This window comes from Ambystoma mexicanum, chromosome 2q (assembly GCF_040938575.1).
Source record: "Ambystoma mexicanum isolate Mex_15411 chromosome 2q, UKY_AmexF1_1, whole genome shotgun sequence".
Taxonomy (NCBI): domain Eukaryota; kingdom Metazoa; phylum Chordata; class Amphibia; order Caudata; family Ambystomatidae; genus Ambystoma; species Ambystoma mexicanum.
In genome coordinates this window covers 494,095,640-494,118,291 of record NC_090924.1, presented here as the reverse complement: position 1 = coordinate 494,118,291, position 22,652 = coordinate 494,095,640, and the positions used below count along the sequence as shown (strand labels likewise).

At 43.1% G+C, this 22,652-nt stretch overlaps 1 protein-coding gene across 1 annotated transcript in view; it reads left to right on the top strand.

Moving 5' to 3' along the window:
- The window catches only part of LOC138569550 (kinesin-like protein KIF19), a 3,041,213-nt gene that overhangs the window by 1,868,548 nt on the left and 1,150,013 nt on the right, over positions 1-22,652 (top strand). The window lies entirely within an intron of this gene.

Below are 22,652 nucleotides of genomic sequence, written 5' to 3'. Positions count from 1 at the left end.
GAGAACGCTCCAGTGGGGGCAGTTGTTCCTGGCAGCGGATGCAAGTTGGTGCTTCGTCCGGGGGAAGAGAGGATCTCGTCATGGAGGAAGACAGGAGTCCGTTGCACTGCCAGGGAAGAAACCAGCCGTGGAGTTTCTCAGGTACAAGGAGCGGTCCGGTGATTCGCGGTTCAGTGGTGAGTGGCTATCCGGCTGCCGGGGTGCTTGGCACGGGCAGTTCGACCACAAACCGGGCTGGGGTGCGAAGAAAGAAAGGTAAACTGGTTGTGCCCACCAGTCAGGGGAAGAAGCCTCTCCAGCCGGGAGATCTTCTCTGTCGTCGGGAAGTGGTGAGTCGGTTCTGCAGGGCTCCACCGGTGGTGTCGTCGTGGTAGGACGGCTCAGCTTCTCCCTCATCGGATTCTCAGGTCCTGTGGCGACTTCTGAAGTTCCAGTCCCCAAAGCCCTGCTTTTATGCAGAAAACCCCCATTCACTCAGCCTAGCTGTCACTCAAACATGCTAAGTGGTGAGCCGGCCGGCTCACCACTTGGGCCAATCACACAAGAGTGCGACTTGAGTTACCATGGTAACTCAGTCCAGGGTGCCTAAAACCCCTCCCATACCCCCTGTGGTACCCAGACAGAGTGGCACCACTTTTGGAGGCTTCTGTGGAGAAGCCCGCCAAAAAGTGGAACAAAGGGCTCAACTTGGGTTGGAGTCACAGAAGAGAGCACAAATGCCATTTTAGAATCGAGTCTTGGCAAAAAGTACCAACCGGAGAATTAATATTAATTAAATAAACCGGCGGTATGTTTGAGGCTATGAGAATTAAATAATTAAAGTTGGTAGCCTCGAACAATGGGAAAATCCCATAGGAAAATATTTGCGGTCGAATAGAAAAAGTAGTTTCCACTGCCACCAGCCAAAACTCGATAAGGGGGGACGGAGACGTGCCCCCTCGACTAACAGACCCCGGGGCAATCGAATTGCCCCGACCAGTACGTCCACAATATGATGGTTTGTACTGGTTTCTGTTAATAATTTGGGACTAGTAAAGCCAATGGTGACTTTACATGCCCTGGGAGACAGTAGTCAGTCCCAGGGTATGGAGTCTATGGTGGGGTGTCACTATGACACCCCTGTGTTACAGCATGGAGGGTGCTGTGTAACACATATAGGAAAAACACATGAGACCCTATGGAGTAAAGGACCCCATAGCCCATAAAACACATTACCAGTCAAAGGAATACCATAAATCATGTCCAAGAGTGGGAGAAAAAGAGTCTGACTCTTGGCAGGAGGAAAAAACAAACTCCAGAAATCCAGCAAAGCTGCTGGGGGACTCACTAGGTTAGGAAATTCAGCCTAAAGAGAGAATTCTCCCTAACAACTTCGACAAGGAGGTGCTGGACGTGTTGTTGTTCTGCACGTAGAACATCCACTAGATCTGTTTAGGTGAAGGGAGTGGATCCCATGTCATGTCCCACCTCCTCAGTGCTGGAGTCTTTGTTGGTCTTAGCCGAATCAGGCATACACGTGGGCCTGGTAAAAGGTTATCTGGTGACTCTTTCATTGTTTGAAAGGACACCATAACAAGGTTCCTTTACCATCCCATTGGTAGCCCATTGTTTGAAGGGACTGGTTAATTTGTTTCCTCCCTCACCTTTTCTGGTCCCTGATTGGGAGTTGAACTTCCTGATGGTGTCTCTGTTTGAGCCTTTGCATCCAGCTCCCATCAGACTTGTCACATTAAAGACTGCTCTTTTGGTGGCAATCAAGTCCACGAGAAGGGGTCAGTGAATGGCAAGCACTCTCTTGTAAAGTCCCTTTACTGAAGATACTGTATCCGTGAAAGTGCGCCTGAAGTTTTTACCAAACATCGTGTCAGAATATCACCTGGGCCAGAGCATCAATCTTGCAGTATTTTACCCTCTGCCCCATCCTTCTAAGAACGAGGACAGGCTCTACAGGTTGGACCCCAATCGGGAGCTGATGTTTTACCTGGCTACAACAGGCCATTTCAGGAAGGATGACCAGTTGTTCATTGTGTTTCCGCAATCCAGGTTGGGGCGAGAAGTTATTACGAAACTTATGTCATGCTGGACAGTGTTATGCATTTCTGAATGTTACCAGAACACAGGTAAAGAGGTTCCAGCAGAGCTTAGGGCCATACCAGAGGGGTCACAGTCTTCTCATCTCTTCAAAGGGGAGTGCCGACTGGAGACATTTGTGCCACGGCAATGCAGTCTTCTCTGCACACATTTGCCAAGTATTGTGGCTTGGATCTTGCCCGAGGGGCCAATGCGCACTTTGGTAGGGTGGTCCTACAGATCCTCCTGGTGTGACTTACAACCATCGACCAGCATGGAAACTGCTTTAGGAGTGTATCAAGGTGAGGAATCTGTCAGAAAATGCGATCCATTGAAGTTGAAATTACTTACCAGTTACGTTCTTTCTATGGATTCTTCACCCATATATCGCCCTCCCAGCTTACCCGCTTGGTAGTCCATGTTCTCAATTGCATTCTCCAGTCATGCTTAGGTGTGCCGCTGACATGAAGAGCAGAGTGCTACGTTGCAACAGCAGCAGTTGGTCGCCAGGCTCTCCACCTTCTTCTGGCTTCTTATCAAAGATTGAAACATAGAAGAAAAAGGTAAGTAAGCATTGTGTTTTTTTTGCTGTTGTTGCTTGTTTCTTTCTGTTGCCTTTTTCCATTACTGCATGTTCCCTCTCGCAGGCTGAACCCATGGGGAAGAAAATGTGGGACTGATGTAAGAGGGCATTCCTTTAATACAGCGGTCAACGTCACATCTGTTGTTGAGGAGTGGTGCTGCCGTAGACCAGAGAGTCATCAACTACGATATTGAGCGGCACTAGGCCCCCTGTTGAAACATTTCTGAGTAGCTGCCTCTGGATAATCATTTAACAAGATGAGGAATATGTGTGAGAAGAATTCATAGAAAGAACATAACTGTTAAGTCATTTCTCCATCTCTTTGGCTCAGGTAATTCTGGATTCCACATGACCCCAACAAAGAAGAACGACACACCCCTTTCATTACGGTAACGGATATAAAAAGTTGAGGAACATTGAATGCAGGGGAGAGAATCCTACGTAGAGGCGTGCCTCTTACGGGAAGATGTCCTGCTGGGACAGAGTCATGATAGACCTCTGAGCCAGTGGTAATGTGGAGAGCGAGTGGATCGCTAGCAAGATGCTGGAAGACTGGGATCCCGAGCAAAAACAAAGCCATAGTCGAGACAGGAGATGGAGCACGCCTGGTGGCGCTACCACATTGCAGCTGTACTGGGCCTGGGGCCTATTAACCAAACCCAAGACCAGACCACCACCGAGAGATCAGATCCCCGACCTCTGCATGCCGAGCTGAGCAGGAAACAGCAAGCAGATGCTCCTGAGAATGTATGACCAGGGAGATGGGTAAGCGGCTGTGTCCCTGAGTGCTGGAGAAACTGAGAGGGTTACAGGAGCCCAAGAAACCTGTTTCCTGAACACAGGCAAACGCCCAACTCACTGCAATCAAAATAACAGAGGGCCAGAGGGCTTTAGAGAGCCCTAAAGAAATAAGTGATGACATATGTGGCTGGGGAAGCCAAAAGGGTTATGGGAGCCCGAGAAACCCTAATGTTGGACAGAGGCAGATGCCCAATCAAGACCCTGCTGTACATCAAAGGGCAAGAAGTCTTTGGGACGCCCTAGACATACAAACAATAGATGAAAAGACTAGGACCAGAAAGAACCTGCTGGGTTCCATTGGCAAACCCCTAAACAAGAACATTATCAAATAGAAGATCAAACATGGTGGAATTGAAGTAATAAAATCCTTTTTCCCTTTAAAGAACGGAAAGTACTGGATATGTGTGAAGACTTACAACTTGCCATGACAAACCTGCAAAGAGGCTGGAAAACCATATTGTGAACTTTGACCATTTAAAACCCCTTCTTTGGGGAGAAGACCCAAGTAGTTTGGCCAAGCAAAGCCTGAGTAGAGACGCTATGCTCTGCACTATTTTTGTTACGTTTTTGTAAGTGGTAGGGACAGATAGCAAGCAGGCTCTGTACTGAGGACTATATTCATTAGTACATTTGATGAGCACCTTTAGTTTAGTTTGTTAGTTAGAGAAATACCCTCATAGCAATAGGGTTAGATACACATTTTCCACTCGCACCCCGCATCCACTGGAGTAACTTTGGTGAAAATGTTGGGGGGGACATGACATCTAAAGGAAAGGGGCCCCTGTCAAATGAGGGGGACACAATGGTGTGCCAGAAATGACGGGGGGACAAGACACCCTTGTCCCTCCTGAAAATTACGCCAATGTCCGGATCCCCCGAATGCTGTGTATCATTTGGAAAGCACGTCTGTCATTATGCCGTTCTTTTGTAACATGGTAGCATGGTTAGTAATGTGATGTGTTGTTGTATTTGGACTATGTATTATGTTCAGAATTATGTTATGAGCATTGCATGTCTTTATTTGGAATATGTATGTGTGATGCCTTGCCCTGAATTTGGTATTCATAAGTGCATTGTGTAATATATAGATTGAGTGTATGTTATTGAATTTGTTTCTCTGATAACCAAAATAAAATTGCCATACAAAAGTCGTTCACCTTTAACAGTTTTTTTTGTGTGTTGTACTGGATAAGTATGACTCACTTATGTTTTGCTCTATGATGCCTCGCTTATTATAGTACTTAATTGGTGCCCATTTGACGTGCACACATTTACACACATTGTTCTCCCGTTTTATCTGTACGGTATGTTTTGTTCTCATCTCCTCTAGGATGGGGATATGTTAGTAAATAAGCAGGAACATGTTTTCTCTTGTACAGCAGTACAGACATCTTATCCCATAATTATTTTAATTTGAATATTATTTGACTGAATTGATTAACAATTTGTTCAAACATAAACAAATAAAGCAGAAACTGGCTTTATTCTCGAATTTTCACATCCAATTCCTACACATGTGTCAGTCCTCCTACATAGTCCATAAAGGAGTAAGAGAAAGAGAGAGTACCAGAGTAGATATAATGGGAGGGGAAGGAAAACAGAGGAGGAGGAGAAACTTCCTGCTTAGCCTTGGTTATTGTTCAGTTGGTGTTTTTCCCTCAGGCTGGGCAACTTCTGGTTCCAATTTCGGAATTATGGTTTGTATCATTGATACAGCGGCTTTTACCATAACTGTCTTTTCACCACTTATCAAGATTTCGCAGCAATCTTCCGAATCCAGTGTCTTATAGTTCTTCATCACAGGAGTTAAGTATTTCTCTCTTTTCTCTTTCCACCCAGTGCAGAAAATCATCAGGTGTTTGATGGTTTCAGCCTCATCTGTTGGCTGGCAAAATCAACAAGCCCCACAGTCTGACTTTCCACTTATTTGGTTTATCTCATTCGTACTTAATAGGTTTAGCCTTATTCTCAGGAAGGTGTCACTTTGGCATTTTTTATATAGTGCTACGAACCCACAGGTATCTGAGCGCTGCTTATTACTACCCACGGTGTGTGGTGCTCATTTATCGAGCTCGGAAGGATGAAAGGCTGAGTTTGGCCCCTCCGGGATTCGAACCTGCATTAGCAAGCTCTGCACGGATGTCAAAGGGAGCTCTCTACTCACTGTGCCACTTGACCGCGATAGACTCTGTCTGGGAATTTGGTTAAGTAGCCTCGTCTCTGGTTTAGCTTGCTGTCACTAGACGGTAAATTCATTGATAATGGACTTTTACCAGCCGCATAAAGCGTATCTATCCAGTCTTTTTCGAGGAGCTTCTTTTTTTACTCTCGTGGGGTTCGTGACCAGGTCCTGTTCTTGACATCCAATTTCATTCAATGTTTTCCTTTGGTCATATACCCACTTGTTTAGGCTCGTGTTTCTGTTTTTCACAATTTCATCATGTACGATGCCAAATATATGGGGAGCAGATGGTTGAAATATTTTATACACCAAGGTCAGTGAGTTCCACTCTACAGTTGCGGCAAGGGAAGATAAGCCTAATTCCTTACGGATTCGGAAAGTTCCTGTTGACTTTGGGAGGTTCAAGACAGTCCTCCAAAAGATCCCTTCCAATGTCGACCATATTTTCACTAGCATGTATATCAAAGCCTCTGCTCCGTAGGTTAAGGTTGGAACTACCTTGCTTCTGTAAAAGTTGATCACTGAAACCATTGAAAAGCGCCCAAATCGCCTGTTCATAAGTCTTGCTTGGGTTGCCAGGGATTTTGTTTAAGCCATTAAGACTTCTTGAGCTGAAACTTTCGTGATGCTGTTGTTATAAGTAACCCCTAGATATTTGAATACGTCTACCTCTTCAAACCCAAATACCATTTGAGCAAATTTCTCTGTTTCTTTGCTTTCTGTAGACATATAATATTTGTTTTCTCATCATTAATCTCGAAAGAGTTTAGATGTAAGTATCTTTGGAGACTTTCCAACTGACGTTTCCAAACCCGATTGCTGTCTGGTCAATCATGATTAGGTCGTCAGCGTACAGTGATCTTTTCACTTTTGCATTCCCAATTGTTGGTGGAAAAGATCTAATTAATGGTTCAAAATTGGCGATATCTGAAATGTAGAAGTTATAGATTGCTGGCGCTAGGGGGCAGCCTTGTTTTACCCCTCTTGAGGTTGGTATTGGGGGGTTAGCAGACCTTCACTGTTCAGGCATACTCTTACTGAAGTGTTAGAGTGAAGTACGACCAAGGGTTCCATGATGTTCTCTGGGCAATTTCTTCAGAGAGCTTTAGCCATGGGCGCTCTCTGTTGACCCGGTTGAACGCCTGGACCAGGTCAACGAAAGAGATGTATGTCCTGTTCCCAGTTTGGTGGCTCTGAGCTTTTAGGATGCTCAGCATCATTATGTTCGCTGATGTCCCTATGTTTTTAATAAACCCAGTCTGAATGGGATCCAACCAGCCATTTACAAGAGTCCAGTCCCGAAATTTTGACAGCAACATGGAGCCGAAGATTTTCCCTATTAAATCTAACAGCGCGATAGGCCGATAGGTTTTTGGATCTTCTCTCTTTCCTCTCTTGTAAATCGGCACTATTGTAGCTGCTTTCCATAATAGTGGTATTTGTCGTTGTTGAAGGACCCTTCTGAATACTGTGTTTATAAAGACTGACCAATCTAGGGGTGTTCTTTTAACATCTGGTTGGTCAATCCTTCTGGGCCCGTTGCTCTTGAAGCGTTATATTTTTGTATCTTCAATTGGATGTCCTCAGTGCTGAATTCAAATGCCTCACCAGCTATTTATAAAGTAGAGTCCGATGTAGAGGAGAACATTATGAAACGTATCCCCCAAATGAAAAAAACTGCATGCCAAGTACTGCAAATTTTCACTACTTCTGTTGATCAAATTTTACATGGCAAAGGTGGTCCCGGTAATTCTTAATGGCTTGGGGGCAAAACCTCTGCTCTGGAAAACGAACTGGAGTAAATGGGAGGGTCTCCTGTGGAAGAAAGTCCTTGGTCTCCCGATGTGCACGCCCTCATGGAGCTTGAGATTCGAGTTGGATTTAAAATCATTGGGCTTTATGGCTGAGTGGAATCTAATGTCACTATGTCGGCAGTTTATTACTGCACAGCAGAATATGCTCTATGACGATGTTAGATCGCTGCTCGATCACTCGAGATCTAGGCTTCTATCTAACTTGGACGTAGGAGCCAAGGAGATGCTTGTTAAAGCAGACACAGATAACCAGACGCTAATTACTAACCCCCAGAGTATTAAAAAGAAAATGGAATTTGCTGATTGGATTGAGACAATCAGAAAATTGAGGAACTCAGTTCCTACAAATTCCTTCCAGACCGTTGACAAAAACCTGTGTCATTGACCATTTTACAAACAATTTCCCTGCCCTGTGCTCGACATGATCCAACATTAACCTAGACATGATTCGTTCTTCAATACTGATCTATTCATTTTTATATTCATTTTCATTTTTTAACATACTCTTTATCATGCCTATCAATGAACTACTGGCTTTATTTGCATCCCTGACCCTATCTTCCATTGTGTCTTCATAAGTTGAACTCCATTTTCAATGTCCCACTGTTCAATATAATGAATGGGAAACCTTACGAGTTCGCTCTAAGATGGCCACCTCCTGCTACCTAATTCTAATGAGTCTGTTCGCTAAAGTCCACAATGCCTATATATAAGCTTATTCAACATGGTGACTGGCGTTTCCATGGATATGGACGCCAAGGCCGTGGATCTTGAGTTGCTACTCTCACCGCGCTCATACTGCAACAAGGTACGTGGCCCTGTTAAGCGTTCTACAAGCAGGGACCCTGTTCAAGTTATTGCACTCTGATGCATTCTTTATACTTCCCCTGCAGCTCCTGATAGCGCGTATCCTATGATCTTTATATAGCATCTATTAAGACACAGCAGCAACCCGAGTTAGCGGATCACCTAGACAACTGCCCAAGTCTCGTTGAGCCCGCCTACCACGGTGATAGGTACGTTTATATCTACATCTATTATTCCATTTTTGGTTATGATTATGCAACCACTTCAATGAGTGGACACTATTTTCTTCAATCCTGTGTTCAGATTGAGACTTTATTCACTTCTGTCATCGCTGCTTTGAAGGTCCCCATGGGATTGTCTACTTGCCGCACCAGTACAAACCCAAAGGATTGCCTGTGAACCGTACACCCTTAGGTGAGAGCACAGTATAGTTTATTATCGTCAACTGTGTACGCTACTGGAAATGTTCTACTATCATTTTATACGTATTAGTGTTAAACCACTTTCGGCTGCTATCTCATTTCGCTTAACACTTAATCACCCCTGTATGTTAAGAGCACTTCCAGTGACAAACGTTTGGATGATACTTTTTTACATAGCACTAACAATTAGGAGAATTTGTTCATGGAAGTTGTTTTAAGTTAGACAATCCTACACCACCTGTATATTAAGAGCACTTCCTGTAACAAACCTTTGGATGATATTTTTTACAGAGCACAAACAATCAAGATAACCCATTCACGGAAGTTGTTTTGAAGGTATACAATTCTACATCACCTACCCGCTTTTGCAAGTGGATAGGATACCCGTGGACTGCCTACACCCAAAGCACGGGCGCCAGCGTCGGGTGACTCAGATCCTCCAGTGCGCATTGCACATTAGGTAATCTTTTCTACATCATCACCACCCTTTTTTTTAATCTATTTTGGACACTCGGTTTATCCATCATGACCTCTGCAGTATAGATTAATTTCTCAGACTTAATATTCATCATTACGTCTTATGCAGTTATATTCAAAATTAGCCAGATTCTCATTTTCAGTTTTTCTTTATTTGTTAATTCTTTGTCAATTAATATTCATTATGTATTGATAACCTCTTCAGCCACCATTACAGAGTCATACACCTCCTTTGCATTTATTTGATTGCTAAACAGTCAATTATGTATAGGCATGTACTGTATTCGAACAATGAACTTGTTATGCAAGCATGCCGCATTGGGAATTATCTATTCACTCTCAAAACAGTTGAAGTTTATTGAGTTTCTCTTGTCCAATTCCCCTCTAACAGTCTGTACATGCCTTTGAAGAAGAGGACCAATTCCTCGAAACGCGTCGCCACAGAAAACTGACTACTTTGTTTGCTTCCATCTGTATATTTTTTGAACATTGTGTACCTGCAAATCTAAAAAAATATACAAAATTCTATTTTTCACAAATTGTTGTGTTTTGTAATTCTTCTTTATATGTACAAGACACTATAAATACATTATGTCCAAATACTTGAGTAATTGGTCTTTACCAACGCTCGATAGTGTGCAGGGGATGGGAGGATCCCTAGGTTGAATCCTCTCTCTCTTCTTGTCTTATGTAGGGGTATTGTTCCAAGACCTCAGTTCCTCCCCCACACCTACAAACTGTGAATTAATCATTACACATTCAAAGTCATTCAATATTTTAATTTACAAGGTGTGCACCATTGACCTCTTTCAGACCAAGACAGTAGTGACATTATGCTTTTGTTTACCTCAAATCCTTAAAGCAAACACTCTCCTTCATCCCCCACCAGTACCACTTTGCCATGTCAAATCCTGCATAGACTTTGTTAGCTCTCTTTACACCAACCCCTCTGCCTTACAAGTCAGATGTCTTCAGATGGTCCAAAATGCTTCAGGTCTCTTTATTGCTAGCATCCACAAACATCTCCCCATCATACATTTTCTAATAGAACTCCACTGGCGCCCTGTAAGGAAAAACAACTCCTTCAAATGACTCTGCTTCATCTACAAATGCCTCCTTATCCCTGCTTCTCATATTTGACTGCCAGGATCCATCCATACCCTCCGACTAGAGATGTACGATTCGTGTTCCAACTACTACTGAGAGCCACTACCTCCAGGCACATCACCAGAGGGCACCACATATGCTCTGTTGCAGCCTCGATCCCTTGGAACACGCTTTTGCTTGCTTTCTCTCCTTTTCCTTTTGCCTCTTAATTATTATAGCGCCTGCTAACAATTGTTTAGTATGTGCTATGCAAGCAGTTACAAAATAAATAAATACAGCAACTTGAGTCCAGTAAATTAGTGAAAATGCTTTAGTCATAAAATGACCAAAGAGGCTGATTAGCTATCCCCACATATGCATAGAAATATCAACACCTAAATCGTTGGCATTGTGATCACATGAATGTCAAATCATGTACGTGCATTGGCCCCATAACATCAGGCAAGAGTTATCATGAACATTAAGTGTACAAGAGTCATCATGGAATGGACTTAACGTCGCCCAACATTATGTGAAAAGAAATGGTAATCAGACCCGCTCTGCAGTCTCACTCAAAATCAGCATGAAGCTGTCTTAATTTTTCACAAGAATTGAAACTGCCCCTCACTAGTCTCATAAGAGCCATCAGATGTCCCCATGTCAGCTTTTAATTTCCCCTTATTAGAAATGATATTGAATTGTAAGGGTCCTCCAACTGCGTGATATTTGTTGTGTTCTTAGGCTTGCTTAACATTCTCCTTGGTGGGAACGCACATTATGATTCTAGAACCGTTATATTTTAAATGGCGTTTTCAGTTACCCAGCGGACTAGCAGCAGGTGCTGCGCTTTGCGGGCTCCAATAAAGAGTCTTGTTAAACTCTTACCCTGTCAGATTTTCAATTGCAATGAGGATGAGTCCGGGAATGGGGCAGATGTGTGTGGGGGAAAAGGCCTAGGGGCCGAAATGGGCCGCAAGCACCTCCTGAAGTGGCAGCACGGCCGGCACAGAACTGTGTCCTTGCATGAGGAAGTTAGAGAAAGGGACCTTGTGACTTGTCTTTAGCCACCAGGACGCATTGCTAGGATATCCGTGTTTTCACACAGTACAGTACATGCATGCATTGCCTCAGCCAGCAGGAAGTTAGCTATATTCTGGACAGAAAAGCAGCAGTACAAGCAATACATGAACTAAAAGAAGTGAGAAATGGCTGCATCAGGTTTTCCTCCTACCCCACCTTTCCTAACTGAACCAGCTGCCCCCGCAGTGAAGTGGGACTGATGGAAAGAAATGTTGGAGACTTACCTGTTTGCCATGGGGGGAAATACATTTGCGCCTGCGAGGAAACAAGCTCTACTGCTCTACAATCTAGGCATAGAAGGACGCAGTGTTTTTGATGGCTTACCAAAGCCTGAAGGTGTGGGTGCTGGCGATCTTGATTTTGCCGTAGCGATTAGGAAATTGCAAGAACATTATGAGCCAAGGAAGAACGTAACGTTTGTGCGCCATACGTTTTTTCAGAGACGCTAAGAACCATTAGAACCTGTCGAGAGTTATGTGGTTGCACTTCGCACCCTTAGCCATACCTGTGAATTTGATCATCTAACAAACTCTCTAATTAGAGATCAACTCGTGAGATGCACTAACAGCATCAAATTTCAAGAGAAGTGGATAGCAAAGGATCTTTCCATGGATCAGGCAGTGGAACTGACTCGCAGCGTAGAACAAACAGCTCACTTTATGAGAGACACGAAATTGGAGCAACCTAGCAATAAGATTTGTGCCATGAAAAACAGGAAAAGTAATGAAGGAAGGAGAGAGATGAGGTGTTTCAAGTGTGGCAATACTGGGCATCTATCTTCAAGTCTGTTCTTCCTGGCTAAGAATGCAATCTATGAAGTGCAAAAGTAATGGGCATTTTGCTCGGGTTTGTAAGGAAGGAGGAGTGAATTCTGTAGAGTAGGCTCCACCTTAAGTGGAACAAGAGGTGACACAGATCTCTCAAACAGAGAGCAAGCCAAGCAATGTCCGATACGTTTTTGAAATGTTTGCACTCGACGGAGGCAAGAGAGGTCCATTAGATGAGTTTTCTATCAATGGAAAAACTTTGACAATGAAAGTAGACAGTGCTTCTCCTTGGACCATTGTCTCTGGTGAGACTTTCACAAATGTCATTGGGGGAAAAGTACTGGATCTCATGGAGAATGACATCCGTCTTCATGGCTATGGTCAGGTAGAAATAGAGATGTTGGGAAAGTTCAAAGCTACAATAGTTTACGAGGGTTGCAGTTGTGCAGCTGAAGTGTTTGTAGCAAGAAAAGGATTGTCCCTTCTTGGGTGAGATGAACAGGTGAGTCTTGGCATTCGCATTCAAGCCAATTTAGAAGAGCCTGTGTCAATTGCAGACGTTCAAGACAGGTGTGCCAGTGGGTTTCAGAGGTTTTTTCAGACAAAATGGGAAAGCTAAGGGATTTTGAACATCTCATTAGATTAAGAAATAATGCCACACCAGTCGCCCATAGAGTGCGCTCTGTTCCTCACCATCTACGAGAGCAGTTCAAGGATGATCTAGACATGCTTCTGCAAAAGGGTGTGATTGAAAGGGTTGAAGGGACACCGTGGCTGTTTCCAGTGGTCTTGGTGGCAAGAGCAAACGGAAGTCCGAGATTGTTTGTCGATCTCAGGGATCTTAACAGGAACATCTGAGTAGACTGGCATCCATTACCTGTAATTTCAGAAGTGTTAGCTCTTTTAGAAGATGACAGGCATTTTACAGCTATTGATCTCTCTGCGGCTTACCATCAGACACTTTTGGCACAAGTGTCAGGAAATCACATCTTTCATCACCCCAGAAGGAACATTCAAATATTGCAGGATGCCTTTCAGTCTGGCTTCAGCGGCTGTCATTTTCCACAAATTATGGAAAAAGTTATTGAGGGTGTGAAAAATATAATTATATTTCAAGACGATGTGTTGATACATGCCGGCTCAGTTGAGGAACATGATAAGATTCTAAGAGAGATTTGTCAAGTTGAAAGAGGCAAGTCTTAAAGTTGAAAGGAGCAAATGTAGGATTGGTGTACAAAGTGTGAAGTACTTGGGTCATTGTATTTCTGCTGACGGAATTGTTCCAAAGCACAGTTTAGTTGATGCGATAAGTCTGGCCAATGAGCCTAAAGATAAAGAGCAATTACGCTCTTTCCTTGGTTTGTCAGAATATTATCATACATTTGTAGAACATTTCGCAGTTCTGTCAACACCTTTCAGATTGTTGCTGAAGAAAGGTGTGAGATATATGTGGTCTGAGGAGTGTAGAGTTAAATTTGTGAAAGTTAACGAGAGCTTTGCCAATGCTCCCTCTTTGGTGACAGTTTTGTCTAACAGTAGGACATTTCTCACTGTGGATGCCAGCATTTTAGGGTTAGGGGCTTCATTGACCCAGAGTGATGGAAAGGAGGAAGAACGCACAGTGGCATTTACCTCCCGGCCATTAAGGGTTGCTTGCGTAAATCTATTACTCTGTTGTGGAGAGAGAAGTATTGGTTGTGTATTGGGCAATTCTACATTTAAAAATGTTCTCTGGGGCCAACGTTTTATTGTAAGATCAGATCACAAGCCATTAGTGCAGATGATGGCTAGTGTGGGATGGAGCAAGGGTTCCCCCGGAATATCTTCAAGCGTATCATTTTTGCATTTGTTTCCTACCTTGCAAAAGAAACTCTGTAGCAGACTCTCTATTGAGATGCCAGTGAGCTCATCTGAGCAGGAAGAATCTGGTTATACTGACAAATTGGTGGTTGCGAGTATTGAGCAAGGTGCCATTGGTGAGGATGAATGGGAACATGCAGTTGCGGAAGATGTCATTTTCAAGGCCATTGTGGAATGGACGGTCATTGGATGGTCTGACAGAGATGTGTTGGATAGAAAGTTTGAGCCTTATTCTGAAGTTAAAGTTGAACTATCATTGGTTGGGACGAGAGTTAGGAAGGGAAAGTCTGGAGGAAGTTAATAGAGTGGCTCACCAAGATCATTTGGGTGTATAAGGCACAAAGAGGAGATTGCAGCAGATTTATTAGTGGCCTGCCACGGATAGTTCAGTGGAAGAACAGGTGGGTGATTGTGTGGAGTGTGCAATGAGCGACAAGAGTAAGGTGGTGTGTGAAACTCCTTTGATTCCCGTGAAAATACCATCAAGGCCTTGGCAGAAGGTGGCTGTGGACGTGATGGGACTCATTCAAGGTTTGGGAGATCATTTCTAATTATTGTTTGTGTTGGTGGATTACCATTCTAAGTGGGTGGAGTGTGTAGGTGCAAGGGAAGACACCACTATTGAATTGATCAGGTTTCTAGAAAATGTGTTTTTCAGGGAGTGGTTTGCCTGAATTTTGGTAACAGATAGCAGAGTACAGTTCTCCTCTGAGAAGATGAGGACGTTTTTGAGTGAGTATTCTATATCACAAGTACGTGCAGCCTTATATCACCCCAGGGCGAATGGCCTAGTGGAACGGGTGAATATGTTCATCAAAGGGGGAATCCAGTTGGCATTGAGAGCTGCTTTACCATGACATGCAGTATCAAGACAGATGGTTTGGGGTTACTGCACTACGCCACACTCAGTGACAAAGATAGCTCCTTTTGTCTCGTTAAAGGGCCATGAGCCTGGGACGAAATTGTGCCCTGGTTAGTTGGGTGTAGCAATTCCGGTTTGGGTGGATCGGGTGAAGTTGATGAGGGTGCCGGAGAAGGGTCATGAACATTACAAAAGGGTTTTTGATGCTGGTCATAGGGTGAATTATCGTGTGTGGTCTGTTGGAGATTTGGTGTAGGTAAAGAATCCCTGATTGGGACTTAAATGTCTTGAAAGTACATTTTTAGGACCAAAAAGGATCACTGCTGTGAGTGAGGAAGTGGTGATGATTGTGGAAGGTGGAGAGGTGTGGTCAAATGGCAGGTTGGTTCCCCACAAAGAAGTGATGGGGAAGCAATGCTAGTAAGAGTGGTGGTGTTTTGTTGGGAAGACAGGGAAATGAGAGTGGCAAAAACAATGTCAAATGCTATGTCTTGGACAAATTTGTTTCTGATGGGATTATCAAAAGCAATGTTAAAGGCAATGTTCTGCACAGAAGTGATCCGGATGGGATTAGAGTGAGTTGTAGAGAGATGCGGGTTCCGGGACATCTGAAAGATTTTGTGCAATGACTAAACCATGTCCTTTTGTAGAAACTATGTTCACGTGTGTTATATGTTTCATTGTTCTGTTTTTACATTTTTTATTTGTTCTATTATTTTAATGCTGTTTGTGTTCTTAGGCTTGCTTAGTATTCTCCTTGGTATGAACGCACATTCTGATTTTAGAACCGTTATATTTTGAGTGGGGTTTTCAGTTACCCAGCGGACCAGAAGCAGGTACTGCGCTCTGCAGGCTTCAAAAAGAGTCTTGTTAAACTCTTACCCTGTCATCTTTTCAATATTCCACGTGACATTGTTCGATAGTGTCACTGATGGGCCATTTGTAAGTGAAATAGCTACTTACGTGCAATCATGTAATTGTGAAGTCTTGAAATTACCCCCAAATATCCTCAAAATGAGTCTTCGCGTCAGATACATTGCAACCATCACATCATGTAAATTCTCTAAGAGTTATGAATGAAACTTATTAATGAGCATGTAGTTGCTCCCACAGTGTGTACAATATGCTACATTGGCTAGAATAATTTCCACTCACACAATCAGTGATGTTTTCCACACAAGATGTGAAATTACAGGCACCCTTTTCATGCTACTTCCACGACAGTAGCCATCAATTGCCCCAAAGGATCCACTGCGCTCAGTTGAAAAATCGAACATATCACATGTCCCCTAATATTCTTACACTCAACCCAAATATAGGCAATGAATGACTCATTGCCTATTAGCCGTCCATGGGCGCATTAGACACTGTATTGCTTTCATATAGATCAGCACAAGACCCTCATAAGAACTATTGAGTTGAGCCGTGTTTAGGGTCCGGATTGGAGGAGAGCAAAGCACATCTTCGTATCCATGTGTATTATCCAAGGATGAGAGAGTGGTTACTAGGGAGGGGAAACCAGCGACCGGTGGGCCTCTGAAGCTGGTGGTGTTTGAAAGAGTGGGAAAATAAGCCCTTAACTGGAGGTCCGAGGGGCGAGCTGAGGCAGGGTCTAGATAGTCAATGTTTTCTCTTTAAGTGTACAATCTGCTTTTGGTGAAATCGCAGATGCAAATAATCACACTGTGCTTGGAATCAGTGAATGACTGATGTGGAGATGACTGTGTCTCGGAAGGGGTATACCCTCTGTGCCAAAAAAGGACACACGCTGTGCTACATGTATTCTGCTCTGTTGTTTTTGAAGACAGCCAACGCCCAACTCCATTCTCCCACTGATGCACAGAAGCTGAACATGTTTACTATACGGTGTCCCAGCTCCTGGATCCTTACATCTGACAACAATGCTTCCTGTGCCTGCCTAATGGGAGTTGACGCTGATGACAAACGGACAAGCAGGTAGTCGGCGCCGATTTCACACGAGGCTGGCTGGAGCAGGCACCGGGGAAATGGGCACCGATGGAACAAGAGACTGCCTGTGAATAAGCCTTGAAGGTGTAGCAAAGGGTGTCATTCGATGTCACAAGAGGCAAGCAGCATGATGTCACAACAGACACCTTTGGAGTTGGCAAGGAGGCCACAGGAATCAGGCAGGAGTTGATATCAGCCTTGATTTATGTTTAGCGCTTAATGTTTGCACGCGTTTCTGTAAATATGTTCGAGTCGGCCCTTCTACGGTATATACTAATCTCAATTTCCCTGTGATTTAGGCGTCCTGTAATTTCAGTTTCAAGTGGATTAGGCTGTGTACAGTCATGGTCCTTCCCATTCTGTGTAGTTATGTGTATTGGGTGTAACAGAAGTTCAATAAAGAGTTTGCAGCTGAAAGAGTGAGAAGGGAATAGCTAGTGGAGTATTTTGGACGTTGGCTGGGCGCATTACGTTCATTCAAACACTCTTACAATACCAAACCTATAACACAGTCATTCACCATTTCGTCCAACGTTATTTAACACTAGTAGAAGAACCCGTTCTGCGAATGGGTTCTGTAGACCAACATGATAACACTTATCCTGTAAGTCACTGTTATGATTCGCTTATCACTGGATGTGCTTTGCACCCTGAAAGTTAACTGCACTGAGAATGGGAAACTGTGCGTCCTAGGACCTCGAGTTTTGTTCGTCATATTGGGACTGGTCCTTCTACAACCACATTGCTTTTTCTCCAATTTCAGCTAACCATCTCATGTGTGAATGTGCTGAAATGCAGGGAAAGGGGTGGGGTGTCCTAATAACATGTAGCCAGTAATTTCCGGAGGGTCCTACCAGGTAACTATGCACAACTCGGTGCAGATTGGTGAAACAGTGTGGAATTGTATAAGGAAGAACATTTTGCCACAAACTCACAAACAAATGTTGACTTTTGCTGAAATCTGGGGAAAGGGGTGGGGTGTACAAATGTCACGTAGCCAGTAATGTCCGGAGGGTCCTAACAGGCAACTATGCACCATTTGGTGCAGATTGGTGATACAGTGTGGAATTGTTTGAGGAACAACGCTTTGCCACAAATCCCACCACAAACAAACTTTTGACTCTATCACGACATTGGCGGTATCCCGACTGTAAATCCGCCAGCGCAAATTGTGTTACCTCAACTCGGTCCAGCGCTATTAACTCCGGATCCTGAGTTGCGTGGGGGTGATAAGTCCATTCCATTCCAATGCTGTCTTTGTTACACAAAATATGTTTCTCAGTCAGTGCTCCTGGCAGGAAGCACCATGATGCGATTCAGGGTGCAGGACCGTACCATACAGGTTAATGAATTCATGTATTCACAACTTCGACATAAAGGGCATTAGAGGAGCATTAACAGTGTTCAGAGCAGTGCCTTTTCATGTTGCTTTACAGTAGTAAATAATGGATAGATTGAGCAGTGCTTCCTAGCATAGAGTGGAAGGAAGAATAGAGAGATAGAGGTAGTCAGCTGATGGGGAACAAACACATGAATGGATTTGAAGGAAAGGAGAAGTAAAAGTACTTTGTTGAGTGGGACAAAAAATACAGAGTGTGTCCAATAATGTGAAGTATGAAAAACCAACAGTAATAATACAACACTTGAATATTTGAGGAAAAACAGAATATCTGGAGACTTGGGGCATGTGTGTTGGCCAGTTAGAGGTAATTTCAAATTCTGGCACACTTGAGACATCCTGCTTTCTAAGGGTACGGTAAAATTCTTATTACCAGCTGAGCTGTCCATGCTTCCACATGGCACATTTTACCCCTAACGCACTTAGCAATCGGACTAACCATCGTACAAATCTCTCATATTGATACAGAGGTGAAATGCAGCCACATTGTGGCAAGCAAGGACATTTCTCAGATAGCTGTTATTAGAAATGATCTGAGATCTGTGCATGCACATCCTTCAGGTAGGACAACTCCTTCCCATACTGGCTTCTAGGAATCTCCTGTGTGCTTAATTTAGATTTGCACCCGCAGAAGGGCCATTAGGCAACCGGGTGGCTGGAACAGCAGGCGAGAATATACATTCTCCACCCGCTGTTGCAACCACCCAAGACCGTTCCCTAGGTGGCGCCATTTTAAACATTTTTTATGTGGGGAGGCATCAGGGATGGTTCATTTCTCTTACTGCATGTGAGCTTAAACGTGAATATAGCACAGCCTAAATTGGGCTATACATTAGTGAGCAGATGTATTGATGCTTTTACGAATAGTGGCCTCCTTATTTTACATCCGTTCTATTAGTTCGGTGGAAATTTTGCTGACTATACATAATGATCAAAAGATTATTGCCTTTTAGTCCCAAAAATAGTCTGGCAAGTTGGAATATGCCAATGCTTACATTTGGGCCTGGCTGTAGAGAGCTTTAGCTTTCTATCAGAGCTACTGTAGCTGAAGAATAATACAAAAAAAGGTCCTGGACTGGGAGTAGCAGCCACATAATGACAGCAGAACAAGCACCCATTTCTATGAATGTTTAAATATGCCTCATCCCATTAGTCTGCGTAGTTGGTGTCCATGCTGGAGGAGTCGGCCAGCTCTTGCCCTCTTTAATGGAGACAACAGCCTCTTCTAGCCTCCACTTTGCAAGTCAGCGCTCAGCAGTCCTCACCCATATTCAACCGTAAGACCGCAAGCAATAGAAGATTGGGTTTGTGGGCTTAGGGGAAGGTCTGGAGAAGTTACTGACCTGACTCCCCCAGAAGTAGGTCAGTTTACTTCTCACTGATGTAATGAATTAAGTGATGTTTAAGCATTCTGCACATTATCAGTAATTGGTGTTATAGCATGTACATGTCCAAACACCTCCCACAATGGCCTGCTGTGGGCTTTTGAGAGAGCTGAAATCGGAGTCTGCATTTTCCACCCTTCTGATGTTATGTCTGATCATTACGTGCAAACAACTATCTCTTGCATGGTGCACTGTGCTGAGCTTCTGGAAAACGGTTCTATGTCATTATTTCGATTTTTGTAGGTCGCCTAAACAAAAGACCGTTTTTTCAGCCGATTTTAGGCGGCCTACAAAATCCAAAATATTGAAATTTTTCAGCGGTTTCACCCCCGACCCCCCTGCCCCGGGCCGCCATCTCCCTCCCCTCCACCCCCACCTCCACCAAAACGCACACAAGCACACACACATACCCAACACACACATACTCACCCATTCTCCCCCCTGGCCGCTTCCAGGTCCTGAAGTGCCCGTCAGCCCCTGCACGCACTCTTTCTCAATCTTCTCGGTCTTTTTTAAAAAGTCTCTTGACCTAAGACCCTAGAAAACATGGAACTGGAGCATGCACTTCTCATTTCTCCTGATAATGCCATTATATATACACTATGATGTATGAAAATGGATATCCAAAGATGTACTGTGCTGAGATGCTGTAAGGGGTGGAACCATTCTCTGAACTTTTCAATATTCCTAGTGGTGGTAACCATGGAGCCAGCTACTACATTTCCAAAGATGTGTTGTGCTGGGCTTCCAGAAGCTACATAGGTAAAATCATCAATTTCTTAAAATGTCCAGAGCAACGTTAAGAGATCATCCACTGAGGCCAGGTAAGGGATAGAAATCCCCATCTCTGGGCAAATGATGTTGCTATAAAAAACTCCCTAAAATTGTATTATTATGTTTTCACATTTAAATTGTCCAGTGATATACTTATTTAAAAAAAAGTCCATATACCCACAATCTCTCTCTAACGCAGGCAGGAGCCCCTTCTAGCAAATCTTCAAATATTTCTTTTCTTTACAGATTTCAGGTTGGACCATTTGAAATGAGTGAGTCAGATTCCAGGATTCATATATGTAGCTAGCATTGGGGATAGCAGGGTTTGTCAATTCAGGATGGGAAGTTGGGGTTTGGGCTCAGAAACCCTTATCAGCAATTGGTTTCATTTTGCACACTAATTATAGAGCAACCCGTGCAATGCTATTTTAATAAGGATTTTTGTGTCATCTATAATATAGCATTGATCTACAAAACTACTCTCAAATTCAAAGTCACATAAATGTTATTTAACCAATTCAGTGAATTGTTGACAAATTCAAAAATCTCAACCTCATGAATAACACTACTAAATAAAAGTACGAAACGACTGATTACAGAAACATAACAAACATACAGACTCTAAAATCAATGTCGGCTATCCAAAATAATCAATCTTTCTTGGATAATTGTTGATTGCAGCTTGTTATCCGAATGTACAGAAATGTATCTTGTTATCTCTTCCCATTATCAATTTGTTATCTGATACACATCAATCTATGCTTTCATCTCATCCAGGGACGCCATTTCACCAAAATGCTAGGGGTAGCGGAAGTTACCTCACATGACCCTTGACCTCTCAGGACATCACAGGAAGTGATTTCATTTGACCCCACCCCAAATTGACATCACCGGAAGCAATGGAACACAACCTTTCACCCCTTGATAAAACATTGGCATCACATAGCATTGCTCATGAGCACACTACAAAGAATATGGTTACTATATCACTATAATGTGACACATTTCATACAAGAATGGATCACCATATGTATCGTTAATATCAGTGTGTAATGGCCCATAGTACCAAATTAGTGTGAATGCCAGCAGACGTCCAAGGCCTAATGATGCATTATTATATAGCACTTACACTTAAGAGCTTAATATAGAACACATATACATACAATATCACCCAACCTGTGTTGGTACTCATTTATCTACTTCAGAATGACGAAAGGCTGAGTTGAGGTGTTTAAGAACAGAATAAATCAGTGACTCACCCCCGGAAGTGTGCCTGAAATAAACCTTTAATGAGTCTATCAATTATCGTATAGAATTCCAGAAAGACAAAATATGTGTTATTCCTATTTCTTCTTATTTAGGATCACTACTCAAAGTGTTTACACTTGTGGAACACCCTCTTTTTTTTAAGAGGCCTGAACAAGAAAGCCAGCCACAGCAGAAACTAATAGCCACATGGTGATGGCCACAGCCCAGGAGCTTATATCCAAAATAAATGATGTCAGGGGTAGAAAGGAAGACCACAGTGGTGGCAAGGGAGAACTCCGGGGGTCACCGCTGCGACCCCTGGCAACCCCCAAATAATGTCCCTGATCTCATCCCACCATACTCAGTCCTTTTGCTCCTTTATGCTGGCCATTCTTCAGGGGAACGCTTCTTTTCATATTTGCCCATCCTTTTTGCGATTTTATATAACAACTCTTACATGAAAGATTTTTGTAATGTATCCTACGTTGTGAATGCCTGCCCATTGTCTGCTAAGAAAAATGACACAAAGAAACCTTAACCTTGACAGCTTCTAAAATATTCCTATATAGTGATTGTTACTGCATAGGAGGAACAACATTGTAACCTGCCTAAGAAAAATATTGTTCTACATTATTTGTAATGTATCTTTCTTATCATAATGAATATGTTGATTAGTAGAAAGTTCTTCTTTTCATCTCTGAATCTCATCTGGCTAGAGAAAACCCATGCAAATAATTAAATGCCCTATCTTTTGCCAGTATTTTATTATTTGTATTGTTATTGTATATGCATATTCAGAGTGAGGCATATTATAACCACACAGCCTATCCCTGTGTTTTTGAGAAACACGGCTTATTCTGGTGCTGCTCATATCTTCCTTCTGGCACTATCATTATACAAACGACATATCTGTAAAACTACCAAAGGATTGAGTTAACTAATGTGATGTTCTCTAACATTTTTGTTAATTTCACGTCGTTCTACCCTTGTTGCTTACCTTCTTAGGCTCTCACTCATGCCCTGGCATTATATGATCCAACCTTTGCCACTTGCATTGCTTTCCTTAT